The 19,312-nt window shown below is 34.1% G+C and overlaps 1 protein-coding gene across 7 annotated transcripts in view; it reads left to right on the top strand.

Annotated features, from left to right (window-relative positions):
* LOC114329731 (outer dense fiber protein 3) overlaps window positions 1–19,312 on the top strand; it is a 118,028-nt gene that overhangs the window by 812 nt on the left and 97,904 nt on the right. The window lies entirely within an intron of this gene.

Here is a 19,312-nt window from a genome sequence, read left to right as displayed (position 1 = left end):
TTTTCAAAAATTACCAAACAATTTTTTCATGTTGTTGCTATATCCTATTGATGGTTTAATTATTGTACCTTTATCTATTGATGGTTTCTTCCTGTTGGTGTCCAATCCGTAACGAATGTTGGCGATCACCATGGAAATTTTAATCTCATCTGTAGCAGCACTGAAATGGTGCACAGATGTTGTGTTGAACCAGGTTCTGAGGTTCTTTAACCAGCATATTCTTCTTCTTCCTGGACCTCGTTTTCCAAATATGTATTTTCCTTGTAGGATGGTGTGCAGGATTTCATACCTGGGTTAATTTCGCATAATTTGTTTCGAGATTTTATGGTAATCAGTACCTATCTCTCGGTATTTCCTCATTTTTTTAAGGACCTCTTCATTGATGACCCGGTCAGTACATGAGTTTTAAGTATTCGCCGATATAGCCGCATCTCAAATGCTTCCAATTTTCTGCGCATATCCTCGTTCAAGATCCACGACTCAACATCATAAAAAATGGCAAGAACAGAGAAGACAAAGCATCGTAGTGAGCGGTTGTGGTGCTTGATGAATACACTTTTTTGATTGTGAAGGGGATTAGACTGACCAATATATTAACAGTAACCTCTCTTCCTGACCCATACTGGCTCCACTAGTTTCTTTTTTTATCCGTCTGCTGTTTCTGACTCTTCTATCATGCAGTGCCCTTTAATTTTTTCTCCACTATATATTTTAATTTCTTTTTGTAGCATGCTCTTTGCTTTATCAATTTATTTTCCTGTCTAATTACTCAATTGTTGTGAGCTATTGTGTTTACGCATAATTAAACTGAATGTCGGCTATAGCGTATGTGCCTTGGAGCTTTTTCATCCTTTTATTCACATCTTCAATCTTCTGTGAGCAAGAGACTCTTTCATCATCATCAATAGTGCTATATTAAATCCCGGATCTTTCCAAGTCAATTTGGCCCATCAGCCCCATCTATTGCGGACCTTTGTCAGTTTCTTGCACCTATTTTTCTGGCATCTTTGTCCACACCATCCTTTCATATAAGTTTTGGCCTATATCTTTGTCTACTTCCTACCGGCTCCGACATAAGGATTCGCCTAGGAGGCTTGTTCTGTTGTGATCTTGTTAGATGTTCTTAGTCTTTCTATTTTTATGAAAGTTATGAAGTCTTTACCATCAGATATCTGTTTGTATTTGTGGTTTATTTCATAGTTGTAACTTCTACATTAAATACCGTTTTCACAATATTCCTCTCAGCATTAATTGTTTAAATATGGGTAAAAGGTTTTCATTTGTTTTATAAAAGGTTCATGTTTCGGATCCAAATGTCAGCACTGGCAGTATAAGTATTTTGTATATTGTTATTTTTTTGTGGCTTAAGTTAGAAAGACCCTTTATTGTATTTAAATTTCTCTTGACTCTCGCTCAGATTTTAATGAAACCTCGTCTTCTTAGCCTTCTTGATCTTCACCAACTTTGTTTTGCTTGAGCCTAAGTCTGGGTAAGGGTACATAACTTTTTTGTACAGAAAGTCTCTACTGTCTTTACTAAGTCTGGCTATTGGGTACAAGAACCAATTATTGGGCCAATTTATCTTCTATGAAAGGACAAGTTTCTGTGATCAACGTAAAATAGGCTGCCACGGATTTCCTGCATTCTCCCACATACAGCGGTGATATTTTTGGCGGATCTTGTGCCTCGTCGACGAACGGATGTTAGTTGATTGACCCGTGTTGAGCTGGCCCCCCCACTTGCAAAAATTAAAAAACAAATAGCCCTGATTTATGAGCTATTTATGAGCTTTCATATTCCACAAACTAAAAATTTTGAGCTCGTTCCACTGAGCAGGAATTTAATACTTTAGTGCGGGGGGGGGGGGGGGGGCTGAGCAGCTTAAAAAGCTTAAAGCTTACTTAAAAATAGGAATATTGAATCGGTTTTTGCGGCAGAATTTCGAGCTATTTATGAGCTCTTGAAATTATATAGTTTCGATTTTTGAGCTCATCCCCTTCACCCCCAAACAACCCTTTAATTTATTTAACTTAAGAGAAAAATGCTGAGAGAACTTAAAATATATCGTATTGCGGATATAATTCCTATAGCTTATATACTCTAAGAATAAACTATTAAATCACGTGCATTTCGATTATTGAGCTACAACCCCTTCGCAAGAAAACCACCCTATCTTCCCGGCTTAAGAGACAGTTGTACTTAAATGCATTCAATTAATTATTTGGCGACTACATATCATTTAATAATTTATAAGCTTCCACATTACGCGCATTTAGATTAGTAAATTGCAATTTATTTTGTATAGTGCAGTCACTGAAGGTAAAAATCAACGATTACCTTCAATTTCGGTAAACCTTCATCGATTTTCACGAAAATTGGTCAGTGGTTAGAGGATACCTCAAGAAACAAAGGTGATATGGTACGACCTTGCGCCTTTACCCTGAGGGTGGATACCGCCCCTTCTCGGGGTTGAAAATTATTGTATAAAAAATAACTGCATAAATCTATAAAAGAACAAATTATAAACAAAATTTATTATATAAAGTTATTAAAATAAGTCAATACTTTTTAAGTTATTAAAGATCAAAAATTTTAATTATTCGTGAAAAAAATGCATGTTTTGAAGCGGTTTTTCGTAAATCACTGAAAAACTGTAAGTTTTTACAAAAAAGTTAATAGTACTTTAATTCGTATAGCTTATATTCTAAGAATAAACTATTAAATCACGCGCCTTTCGATTATTGAGCTACAACCCCTTCGCAAGAAAACCATCCCATATTCCCGGCTTAAGAGAGAGTTGTACTTTTTAATTTGCTCATAATTTAAATTATTTATTTGGCGATTAGATATCGTTTAATAATTTATGAGCTCGCAAAATATACGCATCTCAATTATTGAATTGCCAGTTTCTTTCTATAGTGCAGTCACTGAAGGTAAAAATCAACTATGACCTTCAATTTCGGTAAATCTCCATTCATTTTCACGAAAATTGGTAAGCGGATTTTAATGCTATCAACTTTTTCCGGAGTTCATTTTTGATAGGTATTTCTAAGTACTTTGATAAGTATTTAGTACCTAAGTGTTATAAAATGTATCTCTTTCCCGTTATTTAAGCTTGAATCCTTAGATTTGAACAGTCGCAGAAAAAATATACATTTAATTACCAATAAGTTACTTTAAATTAACATTAAAGGGTTTTTCAAGTAAGCAATTTATTATATTTTTTATTAGCTTCAATTTTAGTGATGAAAACTTTTTTGTGAAAACTTACAGTTTTTGAGTTACTTATGAAAAATCGCTTTAAAGCATGCATTTTCTTTCACAAAAATTAAAATATTTGATCTTTAATAACTCAAAAAGTATTGATTTATTAATAACATTATATAACAAATTTTTCTTAGATTTTGTCCCTCTCTCGGTTTGTGGGGTTACTTTTAATAAAGTAATTTTCACCCCCGAGAAGGGGTGACATATACCCCAGGCTAAAACCGCAAGTTGCTATTGTCAATTCGTGAAAATGAATGGAGATTTACCGAAATCGAAAGTCATAGTTGATTTTTACCTTCAGTGACTGCACTATAGAAAGAAAATGGCAATTCAATAATTGAAATGCGTATATTTTGCGAGCTCATAAATTAGTAAACGATATGTAGTCGCCAAATAATTAATTTAAATTATTTTAAGTACAACTCTCTCTTAAGCCGGGAATATGGGATGGTTTTCTTGCGAAGGGGTTGTAGCTCTATAATCTAAAGGCGCGTGATTTAACAGTTTATTCTTAGAATATAAGCTATACGAATTAAACTACTATTAACTTTTTTGTAACAACTTACAATTTTTCAGTGATTTACGAAAAGCCGCTTCAAAACATGCATTTTTTTCACGAATAATTAAAATCTTTGATCTTTAATAACTTAAAAAGTATTGACTTATTTTAATAACTTTATATAATAAATTTTGCTTTTAATTTTTTCTTTTATTGATTTGTGCAGTTATTTTTTATAAAATAATTTTCACCCCCGAGAAGGGGCGGTATCCACCCTCAGGGTAAAGGCGCAAGGTCACCTTTGTTTCTTGACGTATCCTCTAACCACTGACCAATTTTCGTGAAAATCGATGAAGGTTCACCGAAATTGAAGGTAATCGTTGATTTTTACCTTCAGTGACTGCACTATACAAAATAAATTGCAATTTACTGATCTAAATGCGCGTAATTTGGAAGCTTATAAATTATTAAATGATATGTAGTCGCCAAATAATTAATTTAATGCATTTTAAGTACAACTTTCTCTTAAGCCGGGAAGATAAGGTGGTTTTCTTGCGAAGGGGTTGTAGCTCAATAATCTAAATGCACGTGATTTAATAGTTTATTCTTAGAGTATATAAGCTATAGGAATTATATCCGCAATATAATATATTTTAAGTTTTCTCAGCAGTTTTCTCTTAAGTTAAATCAATTAAAGGGTTGTTTGGGGGTGAAGGGGATGAGCTCAAAAATCGAAACTGTATAATTTCAAGAGCCTATAAATAGCTCGTAATTCTGCCGCAAAAACCGATTCAATACTCCTATTTTTAAGTAGTGGGGGGCTGACTCAGCTCCCCCACTAAAGTATTAAATTCCTGCTCAGTGGAAGGAGCTCAAAATTTTTAGTTTACGGAATATGAAAGCTCATAAATAGCTCATAAATCAGGGCTATTTGTTTTTTGATTTTTGCAAGTGGGGGGGGGGGCAGCTCAACACGGGTAGTTGATTGCTTTACCGAACCAATAGACTTAAATTTATTCAACATCTTTTGAATCGTCCTTTTATGACCGATTATGACGATCGTAAAATGGGCAAAGCATGCGAAAAGTCATATTTGTAGGTAATTAGGTAAAACAGACTGCATAAATAACAAACAATTTGGCAGATGTAGCTTAAACAATATGCCCGCTTCTTACTAATGTGCCTTGTCCGTTCCGAATGTTGGCAATAATTAATATGGTTATTCTGACTTTGTTTAGGGCAGATCTGAATAGTTCGGGAGATGACCATCCGAACCATTGCCGCAAATTTTAAAGGCTCGAGTATCTCCTCCTCTCTGGATCCCTTGTCTGATGTCTAATTTTCCTAGAATAATTATATATATAATTTGTTGTTACTCCTTAAAGGAGCATAGGGCATCCACGAAGCTTCTCCATTGGACTCTGTCTCTGGCCATAGCTACTACCTCTCCCCAGATCTTTCTCATACCTTTGTAGTCAGCTTCAATTGTTCTTTTCCAGGTCGTTGCGGGTCGTCCTTGCTTTCTTCGTCCTACTACTGTCCATTTTAGAGCTTTCTTTGTTATGTCTGCGTTGTTATTCCTCAGGGTGTGTCCCAGACAATTCCATCTTTTCCTTTTAATTGCAATTTCAATTGCCTCTTGTTTGGTTTTCTTCCAGAGTTCTTGATTTGTTATGATATTGGGCCAATATACTTTCAAAATTTTTCGAGGGTACCTGTTTACAAATACTTGAGGTTTTTTGACAGTTCCGTCTGTTATTGCTCAGGTCTCGCAGCCATACAATAATACTGTTTTAACATTACTATTAATAGTCTTATTTTGGTATTTGGACTAATTTGTGTTGACCTCCATATATTTGCGGGTGTTCCAAATGATTGTTGTGCTTTTCTAATTCGATGTTTAATGTCTGCCTCGATACCACCATGTATACGCCAACTATATAAGTACTTCATAGGTAGCAAAATTCTTGTACCTGTTTTAATTCTTCTTGATTGATATATAATTTTTCCTGTCGGAATTGACCTATTCTTATCTCTACCGTCTTATCGACATTTATTTGGAGACCAATTTCTCCCGCCTCTTTCTCCAGTTTACTTAGCATGTTCTTCATAGCATCTATTGTATATGACACCAGGCATATTATCATCATCTTGTTGCTATAGCCCTTAGAGGGCCTCGACCTTCTTAAGCTTTCTACGCAATTCTGTTCTGTTCCTTGCTTGCATTTTCCAGTTGCCGACTCCGATTTTCTCGGCATCTTATGTTACCCCGTCCATCCACCTCAGCTTTGGTCTACCCCGTCTTCTCATTCCCAAGAGTTGCGCTGTTAGATTCTTTTTTATCATGTTCGATTCAGGTTCGATTCAGATTCATGTCCTGCCCACTGCAGGCATATATCATCTGCGTATTCCATATCGACCAGTTTTTTACTATCTAAGTAGTTCCAAGGAATTCCGTTTTTTCTATCTATGGTTTTTTGTAAAATGTAGTTGAGACATATATTAAGGAGTGATGAGAGTATACAGCCTTGCTTTACCCGCTTGTCTATTTCTATTTTGTCAGTCATTTGAACCTTATCTAATACCTGGAATAATTGTATTATTATAATGATCTTAGGTGGAATTTTAGCGTTGCTTAAAATGTTCCAAAGAGCTATGTGTTTTATGCTATTAAACCCTTTGGCAAAGTCTACAAACGATTGAATAATTAGCCCAAGTAATCTATATTTACTGTGCCTCATAACTTGACCAAACTATTCCAAGTTTCTTTTCTTTATAGGTATTTCTACCTCTCTCTCCTTACTACTATCCAGCGTAGTACCTCTTCATTGGTAACGTGCTCGGTCCAGGATATACGTAATTTGCGTCGGTAAACCCATATTTCGAAAGCCTCTACTTCTTCTTCTTCTTCTTATTAACTCAGACGAGACTCGTTAGTTTCTGGCACATGGCCATAAGACCTTTGTACCAAACTCTGTTCTTCTCCTTTTTTTTTATTTATAATGGCTTTGGCTTAGACAATTAGCCAGACTATTTGTTTTTGTATGGTATTACAATAACAATTAATTTAATCATCTAAGCATACTTATAATCTAAATTTACAGTGTGTTATAATATTCATGGATACATTTTTCAATTTTGTGTGATATGTTTACAATTATTTTTAATTTTATTACCTAAGCCTATTTAAAATTTAAATTTACAGGACGTTACATATTTGTAACGAGATTTTAACGTCTGCTGATTATTTAAAAAAATAATTTCATTTAAATTAATAGGTAAAGGGCAATTTAGATCAACTAACTCTTTATACATTATTTTAGTATTTTGTCTGTACTGTCCACACTCCAATATGAGGTGCTGTATCTTCTCCTTAAACTCTAATAAGTCCTGTGGCCTCAACGAAGGCCAACAGTTTTCTTATTGGTAGTTGTAGGATCTCTTCTGGTTCAAACCTCATTTGACCAGTGAAGTCCTGCCTTACATCACATAGCACACTGCAATCGCATAGTATGTGTATGGTAGTCTCGTCTTCCATTTCGCACTTTCTGCACCAAGGTTCATTCACCTTTCCTAGTTTGTATAGGTGATTTCTTAAGCGGCAATGTCCAGTCACCATTTCAGTGACCGTTTTGATCTCTCGTTTTTTGAGGTTCATCAAATTGTTCGAGAGTTTTTTATTAATATTCTTGATTATTTTTTTAGTCTCGATTTGCCCTTGAGTGGTTCTCCATTTATTTTGATGGTCCTTTATCAGCCATTTCTAAACCTCGTTTTTCGTAGCATCTTTAGTGATAACACAGAAAGTTTCTGGGTCTTCAAAAGTTTCTCTCGAGCCTTGTTTCGCTGACATATCTGCCCGTTCGTTCCCATGCACCACTTCACGACCCAGTACCCACATTAAATACACTTTATTGCCTTTTTCCAGGTTATTGAAGAGATCTTTGCGGTTTCTCACCATTTTTGATTTGGTGAGAGGGTTCTTTACAGCTAGAATAGCAGATTGGCTATCTGTGTAAATGATGATTCTCTTAACTTTAGGGTCTTCATTAATAGTTTCATCAATGCAGGCCACCAAAGCAAAAACTTCAGCCTGGAACACCGTAGTATGTTGACCTAGACTGTAAGATTTATTGTAGTTACACGTTTGCCCAAAGACTCCTGATCCAGTACCATGGGCCGTATTAGATCCATCAGTGAACCATATTAAGTCTCCATTAATATTTGGGACTTTTTGTTCTCTAGATGGTATAATTGTGTTAATCTTCTCAGTGAAGGGTAGTTCTGGTGTCATCATATCTGAGTTCATCATAAAGATGGATTCCTCAAGTATAGTCCCAGTAGTATTTGTGTGGCTATTCAATACATAATTCGGCCTCCAAGTATTGTTTGCTTTGAGTCTCAGGATGGTCATAAAGGCTACCCCCGAAATATATAATTCCAGCGGAGGGAGACCTGTGATAGCCTCTAATGAAGCCGTTCCTATACTATTCAAGGCTCCTGTTATATTTAGAAGCGCTTGTCTGTGTAGGGTGATGACAGTGGTCACACAAGATTGCAAAGCCGTCTTTTTCCACCAGAGTACTGACCCATAAGTGACTGTCGGTCGTATCACTGATGTGTATAACCAACAGACCATCTTTGGTTTCAATCCCCAGGTTTTACCTACAACTCGTCTGCAGTTCCAGAAGAGTCGCTTAGCCCTCTTGGTTATATTGCTAATATGAGTATTCCAATTGTGTTTCGAATCCAGGGTTACCCCTAGATACTTAACCTCATTGGTTCTTTCCAGTACCTCTCCAAATAATTTCAGCTCCTTCAGTCCAGTAAGCTTCCTCTTATTTGTAGCCTCTACTTTCCTCTACTTTCTTCATTAATGTTGCGGTCATTGGCTACGCCTCCATTCCATATAACAAAACCACTACAAATTACCAAAGTTCGGAAATCCTTATTGGAAGACTTGTGATGTTCCTATATTGTAAATGCTACCAAATTTGTTGTTATTGTGGCAACTAGTGTCCATATTTAATAAGTTTTTGTTAAAATTTTTAATTCTGGTTGAAATTCCAGAGACCCCAGACCATAGTTAAATCCTGTATAATAATGTTTGAAAAATATCTGATCTATTAGTCCCTCCATTGCCACTTTAAAAATTAATTAATATTTTATGTTTTAACTCTGTGTTTAATACTTTTATTGATTATTTTTAATTCAAAATGAGTGCATACATTTTATATTATATCAGAAAACGCCCACGGATCGCATTTGTTATTTAGAAACTAATAGAAACTGAAATATTCCAGCAATAAACAATAATTTAAACAAATAAGTATACATAATTCTTTATTAATAACAGTATCATTTTAAGTATAACCTTGAGATTGTTGGTTGATCCAGTAATTATGCAGAAAACTGGAACGATTATAAAACAAATCTACGTGACTTGCATTTGTAGCCCCAGTTGGCGCCGCGTAAGTAGTGAAAGTATGTGTTGGTAATTACATAGTCTTTGTGTTATAGTATCTCAATGAAATACTAAGTAGCCAAAAATTCAATTAAAAATTATAAAAATGGACTCCGCTATTAACTTTACATCTTTTGGAAGATAAAATATAAGAAAGCAACCGGCCAATGATTTAGAAATTACGAATATTGTCTCTACGTGCCCCTTTTGGAGGGATTATATTGGACATTAAGAAGCTTGTGATATTTCAGGACGTTTTCGTTGATGTTTTTCTTAAACATTATAAGAAATTGTTAGACGAAGATCGACCAGAATATTTTCATTTTCAGCTGAACAAAAATACGTAAGCAAGAGAAATACCTATACAGGAATGAAACTGTAGATAAGTAACTTCATAATTACGGTACCATATATTACAAATATATTAAAAGAAGTAAAAAATGTCAGTATCAGGAAATGTTTTCAGATATTTGGTCAAATATAAACCAAATGTGTTTTGGGAATGAACTACAAAGCTTTTTAATAAATGTTTATGCGAAGGTTACGATTGTTCACAGATTGAATCCCAGACGATTGAAAGTAAACGTATGCAACCTCAATACACAAAAAGGGAGATACAAAGTTTCTGCTAACTACAGAAGCATTATTAGCCTTAAAAGCGATGTAGTATGGCCGCATAATCAAATAGATAATGAAAAACAATAGAAGAGGAAGATGAGAAACGTCGTTTCAGGGTGGTCATATCGTGTCTAGATGGAAAATCGCCAATTATGGAAAACCATTTTGTTTTGGGATATAAAAAGTACCTTTATAGAAATGAAAACAGTTTAATGTTATGACAAATCAGTGATACATTTTTATGTAGTAATTGAAAGCCTTCTATTAAATATCTTAATTAACAAAAAAATCGAACAAAAAAACAAAATCCCAAATGAGTAACCAAATATGGAATAGGTACCCATATATGGAATATAGGCATAAACCAACATATCAATAACAAAAATAGACGTAAACATCTGAGATCAAATAAACTTAAATAAGAAAATTTTGAAAAATGAAAGAAGTAGCTTAATTCACTTGCAGACATCACAGATACATGCATGAAACTCTGGACCAGCACAAGCATAATGTGCCCACACATTATGCACTTAATCCACTATTCCTTAATTAGGCACCATCGACTGTCCATATTTAGATTTGTACATTAGTTCAAACTTGTATCAACATTTCTTCAAGTCGTAATGTTTTAATTACAGAAGGTCATAAAATATCACAATAAAGGTACTATCGAATAACTCAATAGCATAACAGGTGTGTATTCCTGCATAATAACCAATAATATTCGTTGAATATATATACCTTTGAAATTTTCTGCGAGACGATAAAACAAAACGCGCCTGCCAGACACGTATCGTTCGCGCATCTGACACAGAGGTGTGAATACGATAATAAAGAGAGCGACTGAAATAGAAGATGGTCTTGTAGTGAGCTTCCAACTTATATTTTCGGAGAAATCAAGAAATTTCATATTAAGACACTATTCCATATTTGGTTATTTTCCATATATTAAAATTTGTATATTGAATGGGTTACATATGTGAGTCCATATTAAATGTAGTAATGAAACACAGACTTACTCACAATCATTTAATTATACTTTGACGACCGGTTTCGATGTCTACATTATACAGATCATCTTCAGGTCGGCGTTACAAGTAGTTAAATGCTACAATAAATAAAACCAGAGTTAGAACATTATCTGGTTGCACAAGTGTTAACAAAAAGCCAAATTCGAAAAATTTTTTTTGAAATAAAGGTTTTCAACTGTTGACATTTTAGAATATTAATACCTACAAATGCACACCTATGAGTTAAAATGCTCATAAGCATATATGAGCAAATGGGTGCATGTAGTTTGTGAATATGTGTTGAAATTTAAATTATTAACAATTAAAAACAAATTAAACCATTAAGCAAACTTAAATATGCATCCAAACTCAAAATAGTAATAACAAATAGATAGTAATATTGTTCAAACCTACTTACATGCCGTTACAAGGGATGCGTTGCCACTTAGTTGTTATCATATTAATTCGTCCAACTTATGCTAATTGGTTTGCTGGTAGGGTTATACGGTAAACAACCGTATAACCCTACCAGCAAACCAATTAGCATAAGTTGGACGAATTAATATGATAACAACTAAGTGGCAACGCATGCGGTAAACAACCGTATAACCCTACCAGCAAACCAATTAGCATAAGTTGGACGAATTAATATGATAACAACTAAGTGGCAACGCATGGCAGATATTTGGTCAGATATTTGGCCTTGGCAACGCATCCCTTGTAACGGCATGTAAGTAGGTTTGAACAATATTACTATCTATTTGTTATTACTATTTTGAGTTTGGATGCATATTTAAGTTTGCTTAATGGTTTAATTTGTTTTTAATTGTTAATAATTTAAATTTCAACACATATTCACAAACTACATGCACCCATTTGCTCATATATGCTTATGAGCATTTTAACTCATAGGTGTGCATTTGTAGGTATCAATATTCTGAAATGTCAACAGTTGAAAACCTTTATTTCAAAAAATTTTTTTCGAATTTGGCTTTCTGTTAACACTTGTGCAACCAGATAATGTTCTAACTCTGGTTTTCTTTATTGTAGCATTTAACTACTTGTAACGCCGACCTGAAGATGATCTGTATAATGTAGAGATCGAAACCGGTCGTCAAAGTATAATTAAATGATTGTGAGTAAGTCTGTGTTTCATTACTACATTAAAATTTGTCTTAAGGGAAATATTTGAAAGACGTTCAGTAAGAAGTAGCTTGTGTTCATCGATATTCAAAAGTCTATAGTCATTCATAATTATATCATTAACTTTGTCGGTCCTGTGCCACTATTTCCCATTATCATACTCCCATTTTCTCCAGATCTTCTGTGACTGCATCTTTTCACCGTTTTCTAGGCCGTCCTACAGACCTTCTCCCATCTGATCTTCTCCAATACACATGGTTTATAGACGATTGTTGTTACTGCATATCACATGTCCTGCCCATGGCCCATCTTAGTCTACTGGCCTTTTATATCTCACTAGGGGAGAGTTGGATAAAACGGGATAGTCGGATAAACGGGATCCCTAGCCTAGAGACCCAGCTAGTGCTGCTATCAATCAGACAACGACGAAAAGTTGTTCTCAGTCGTCATTTTAACATTCGCAGTTCGTTTAACCTCGATGCCACTATTTGACGAAAAGTTGTTGTGGTTAGAATTTCTTGACTCTATTTTTTGGTACTTTGTACTTTTAAGTGCGTTGTTTTCTACATTATATTGCCTACATATCTAAAAATATAGTTCCGCTGACTATTACATTTAATTAAGCATTCATTAACGAATATTCTCATGTGTAGTCTATCTAATTTTACTTTTACGTTTTAGTCCAGGGCGCATCTGTTTTGAGATGGACGTTGAGAGGTGACTCAAATTATTTTGCAGAAATTGCTTGAAAATAAATCAAATAATAATATTTGAGTTATCCTCCCTCTCAAAAAGGTCCGGAACATTGTTTAAATAAAAATATGTAAAAAAATGAAAGAAAAATTCGATGTTTTTCTTCGTTTTTTGATTATAACTTTAAAAGTATTCATTTCCGAGAAAAGTTGTACTGACATATAAGTTGCGTAATTAAATTTCCTACAATATAAAATTGGTTGAAAATTTAAAAAATAGTCATCCTAGTTGCAAAATAGCAATAATTGCGAAAAATCCATACAAAAACAAGTATTCGCATTTTACGTTTTTCAACCATTCATGCTACACTTAGGACCTTCATATTTCACCCAGAAAAACTTTATGACACATTCAAACAATACTGTAAATTTCATTAAGATCGGTTTAATCAATTCTGCAAAATAAATTTTGCAATCCAGCTTTCGCAAAAAATATTCATTTTTTCAAAATGTTACAGGACTGAAAATAAAGCAGATAGCAAGTTGAAATTTTTTTTGCTTATAGAAGTGTACTGTACCTTTTATTTGCAGTATGCAAAATGGAAATCGATTAATTACCACGGCGTCCGGAAATTTTTTAAATAAACATTAATTTTTGGTGCTACGCGCAGGACAGCGGTGTTCGATTCACACAAGTTGATTTCCACCAAAATTTTTTACAATTTTTATCTAATATATTATTTTCTTACTCTATATTTTGTTGTACTTTAATATTTTAATTCCACAAAAATCAAACTAATTTTATTATTGTTTGTGAAATATTGTTTAAACAATTGCATATGTTTAAATATAATAAACTTTTATTCTCTAAGTTAAAATATATGAACAAAGAAAGTTTTTGCTAATAAAAGTGTTATTTCAAATGACAAAGTATGTGTTTTTATTTTGCAATAAACAAATTTATTTATTTATATCGAAATGTAATAAAAATTAAAATGTATCAATCATTATCAAAGGTCATTGGAATGCCCAATCAGGGCAAACTATCCGCTGTCCTGCGCGTAGCACCAATAATTAATGTTTATTTAAACAAAATCCTGACGCCGTGGTGTTAATTGATTTTAATTTTGCAAAATTGAAAATGAAAGGTACAGTACACTTCTATACGCAAAAAAAAATTTCAACTTGCTATCTGCTTTATTTTCCGTCCTGTAACATTTTGAAAAAATGAATTTTTTTTGCGAAAGCCGGATTGCAAAATTTATTTTGCAAAATCTGTTAAACCGATCTTAATGAAATTTACGATATTGTTTTACTGTATCATAAAGTTTTTTTGGGTGAAACATGAAGGTCCTAAGTGTAGCATAAAAGGTTGAAAAACGTAAAATGCGAATACTTGTTTTTGTATTTTTTTTGCAATTATTGCTATTTTGCAACAAGGGTGACTATTTTTTAAACTTTTGACCAATTCAGTATTGTAGGAAATTTAATTATGCAACTTTTATCTTAGTACAACTTTTCTCGGAAATGAACACTTTTAAAGTTATAATCAAAAAACGAAGAAAAAAATCGAATTTTTCCTTAATTTTTTGACATTTTGATTATTTAAACAATGTTCCGGACCTTTTTGAGAGGGAGGATAACTTAAATATTATTATTTGATTTATTTCCAAGCAAATTCTGCAAAAAAATTTGAGTCACCTCTCAACGTCCAAATGTAGTAATATTTTTACAGATCGGCCCTGGTCTATTTAGGCAAGAGCCATTTTTGTTTTGAAAAAGTCGTTGGACAGAGTTGGACAAAACGGGACAATTATAAGTTGGATACAATGGGATACAGTTTCTTATGTCCCGTTTTATCCACCTATTTATTTGTTGGCCTATTCATTTTTGAAATAGCGATATGAAGCGTGTTCTCATGCCGCAGAAAAGAATAACATATTTTAATGTGACTTTTGTTCTGACATGCGTACCTAGTCTTAAATAAAAGGTCTTATTTCCCATTTTGCAATAAAACATAAAAACGCCTATTTTTAAGTTTCTGTAAATTTTGCTTGGCAGTCTTATGTCTACTTACTTATACTTTTTAGATAATTTTATACAAAAAATTAAATACAGTGCACCTATACCGTTTTATCCAACCGTGGTATGCTAAAACGGGATGTAGGACTTTATTAAATATTTTTTTACTATTCTCCAGTCATTAAAAATAGCTAAAAATATGTTTTTTGTGTGCTTCAATAAATGTTATACCCATAAAAAATAATAATATGATAATTTCTTTAACATATTTTCCGTAGTAAAAATAAATAAGAATGGTATTCCGTTTTGTCCAACTCTCCCCTACATGTTTTCCTTTCCGAAGAGAGACTCTAACTCGTTATTGTATCTGCGCCTCCATTCGTTTGTCATGCTATCTCTGCAAGGGCCACATATTACTCGAAAGATTTTACGTTTAATACCGGCACTTTATTTACTTACTTTTTCATTAGCGTCCATGTTTTACTTCCATACGTGACTCCATGTCGTATTATGGTATTGTACATCTGGATTTTTGCACATCGGGAGAAGTTTTGATATCATTGGATTTTGCGTTCCATAGAAAGATCCCTTTCCTGTCATTATTAGAGTTACAACTTCTCGCTTTACTTTGTTGTCCACTTCCAATTTCTTAAAAGCTCGAGAAAATATCGTTAACTTTAATATCGACTGTGCTACTGTATTTACGTCATCGGCAAAGGCGATATAATAATATGATAATATCAGCAGAAAAAACCAAATGTATTTCAACATCTAAATACCCACTACGATGTAAAATCGAATTTGATGGGAAAATAATAAAGCAGGAAGCAAGGTTTAGATATCTAGGAATAGATGTAACCAGGTACGAAGATGTTGAAGAGGAAGTACGACAACAAAGCTTAAAAGCAAGTAACGCGGCGGAATCTCTTCATGACACAATCTGGAAAAACAAACACCTAAGACAAGACACAAAAGCAAGAATCTATAAAGCAGCAATACCTATATTTACATACACGGCGGAGACAAGACCTGGCACATCTAAAACGAGACGACGACTAGAAACAACAGAGATGAAAATACTCCGACGAATATTAGGTAAAAGTCTGTTGGATAGGGAGAAAAGCGAAAACATAAGAAGATCATGCAATGTAGAAGACATAAATGGATGGGTGACAAAACGGAAGCAGGAGTGGAACGAACACATTAGTAGAATGGCAGAGGATATGATAGTACGAATAGCACGAGATAAGTCACCAAATGGACGAAGAAGTATTGGCAGACCAAGAAAAATATGGTGCGATAATTTAAACAATTTAGGAGTCTAATATTGAAGAAGAAACAGGCTTAAAGCCTACATACAAGAAGGAAGAAGAAGGCAAAGGCGAGAAAAATCTTTGCTCCCCGAGCAGCTATGTCTGGTTTGATTTCCAGATCATTTTTTCGTATGACATATATTTTTCTAAGGCCAGGTTAAACAATAATGAGGATAGCGGATCTTGTTGTCTCTTGACTTGTCTTGTCTTGTCTTGAGTTACTTACACACATTTGCGTTAGTGCAGCTAGTTTCTTAGGTATGACAAGGTCAACTATTGCATTCCATAGTTTTGGACGATTAATTGAATCATCAGTATGTTTGCCTGTTTGACATAAAGAAGTATAATTCTACAAGTTAATAGCTTCAGAACAATTATTGCTAAAAAAGGATATTAAATGGAAAAAAAGCAAAAAATCATATTTTTTTTCTAGTTATTTATTTATCTATTATTTATAACTAACTACTATTACCGTTTTCTTCCAATTATTATCTTTGTTACACATGTAAAAACATAAATCCAGGTATTATCCTTTTTATTCTATTAACCTACTTAAATTCTTTAAACCATGTAGTGGAATGCATAACTATATCGTTCAACAACTCTATAGTGGTATCGATTATTTTATTGTATAGCTGTCCATGTTTCACGATGCGGATGTTATAAGGTTTTTGCGACAGAAATTGATTTGGTACCTGGCACGTGAGTAACTGAAATAACTGGATAATTTTCAGGCAAATCTCCAATATTTTAACAAGTATTGGTATTTCCCTATTTCAGTATTTTATACAGTGTGTAGAATATAACAAATGGTAATCTAAAGAAGGTATATCTCAATTATTATTTTATATCGTTCAGGCTATCGTACATAATAAACTTTTTTGGATTTCAACTTGTATAGGTAGGTGCACACCACTTCAGATCAAATTCATAACACCGAAATAGTGAAATCCCCGAAATAAGATACAATTAGCTCACCTATATTTTCCAGATATTGTTTAAGCATTTGACGGAATATATAACCAATGCTAAGTAAGCCATATAAAATATTTCCTCTGAAACTTGTTGAAATATTGCCGTCACCCTTATACCAGCGAGTTAAATTAGGAAATTATTATTTTAGACTCAAACCAATAAACGCAGGAAAAAGCATACGTTTAGATACGTTTTTTGATAATACAGCAGTTTTCGAGTTTGAAAAATTGAGGCAGAATCAACAGCCGCCCTCAAAATGCAGTTAATATTGACGCTAGTCAAAAACAGGCGCATAAAATTACATAATAAATTTACTAACAAAAAATAAATTATCTTTCAACTTGTGTAACTAATATAGCATTGTTTCGAAAAAGAAAACAGCAAAAACCAAGGTTTCTTCTTCTTCTACGGCACTACAGCCCAAATTGAGCCTTGGCCTCCTTTATTTTTTGCCTCCACTCTTGTTAGTTGTCTGTGGCTGTTCTTCTCCATACACGGACTCCTAAAAGGGCTTGTGCGTCGCTGTTTACTGTGTCTTCCTAGCGCTTTCTTGGCTTTCCAACCGGTCTCCTTCCCTGCATTCTAGCATTCAGTGCTCTTTTTGGTAGCCTATCCTGTCCCATTCTTATCACATGTCCGGCCCATTGCCATCTTTGTATTCTAATGAAGTCTGACAGGGGTGCTTCCTTATAAAGTTGATAAAGTTCGTTGCTGTATCGACTTATGAAGATTCCGTTTTCCCTCAGAGGTCCTAGTATTCTCCTCAGTACTTTCCTTTCGAATGTGTCGAGTTTGTTTTTGGATGTTTCTTTCAGGACTCAGGCTTCACTGCCATAGCATGTTATTGGTCGAATTAAAGTTTCATAGATTCTCATCTTTGTATTTCGGTGGACACTTTTAGACCGAAATATATGGGAGAGGGCAACATAAGCTCTGCTTGGCTGCATTACTCTGTTCCGTATTTCTCCATCTTCTGATCCGTCGGCATATACTTCTAATCCCAAGTATGTAAACTTTCCAACCGTTTCAATGTCATGTTCATGTATAATGTTTTGTGGGACTATATTTCTTCTCGTCTGAGTCATTACTTTTGTTTTTTCTGTGTTAATTTCCAGACCTAGCATTTTTGTTTGTGTTTTTAACTGCGTATATTTCCTGTGCTCCTGTTGATGTCCTACCCATAATATTAATATCATCGACATAAGCATGCAGCCAGTTGAATCGTTCGGTTGGTCAGTAGGTTTCCTCGTCCAATTTGCATTTGCTTAACCGCATACTCCAGTGCCAGGATAAACAACGTTGGGGCCAGTCCATCTCCCTGCTTTAGTCCCTGCGAAATTTTGATAAAGTCTGTCCGACAGTGTCCGATGGTTTTGTATTCGTACACATGCCTGAGTTTCATCCATTGTGGCTTTAATGAGTCTTATTAGCTTGTGTGGTATTGCCAATTCAGCCAATATATAGTATAGTTTGTTCCTTTTGACTGAGTCGTATACCTGTTTGAAGTCTACAAACACGTAGTGAACATCAATATCGTGTTCCCATGATTTGCTCAAGATCTGTTTGACTGTAAATATTTGATCCAGTGTCGATCTTCTCCGTCGGAAGCCCGTCGGGCTTCCCAAGCTTTACCAAGGTTTACATCAAGACAAGAAACTCGACTGGAAAAAATATGAGAAATAATAAGAAATATAAAGTATACCTACCTACATGGTTGTGATGTAGGCACCCGAAGCTTCCCATCCAGAACAATGTACTGATTAATAAAAAGATTTTGAAGTCGGTCTGAAGTAATGCCATATAATTATGTACGGGGCTATACCAAAGAGCAATTATAGATATGTACCTGATAAAGTTTTAGAGTGAATATTAAAGAATATTGTATGTTCGTTGCACAACGTCCGGGCACAACGATTTATTTATAGGCGTCCTCCTATCTAGTCCAAATAAAATTAAGAAAGTCACTAAGTTACATGAAGAGAGTTTCCAAAATTTTCTCAACTTCAAGAAAACTAAACCGTTTATAATAAGTTTTTGCAACTAAGGAGTTAATATAAGGCAAATACAGTGCTGAGTATTGTAGCCACAAGGAATTGAGCAGTTACTAAAAAGTAGATTTAGTGTTGTGCAGTGCAGCTACAAGAAAGAAGTGAGCAATTTAGGTAAACAAACAACGATTAACCACAAGTGACCGAGGTAATTTTGAAAACTACGTTTATTCCCATTGCTAATAAAAAGCTGACGTGTATATATATAAGATATATACATACAATATTTACTCAATTTAGAAAAAGTTTCAAGACATAAGT

Source organism: Diabrotica virgifera, chromosome 1 (genome assembly GCF_917563875.1).
Source record: "Diabrotica virgifera virgifera chromosome 1, PGI_DIABVI_V3a".
Classification (NCBI taxonomy): domain Eukaryota; kingdom Metazoa; phylum Arthropoda; class Insecta; order Coleoptera; family Chrysomelidae; genus Diabrotica; species Diabrotica virgifera.
This window is presented reverse-complemented; position numbering and strand designations above follow the sequence as displayed.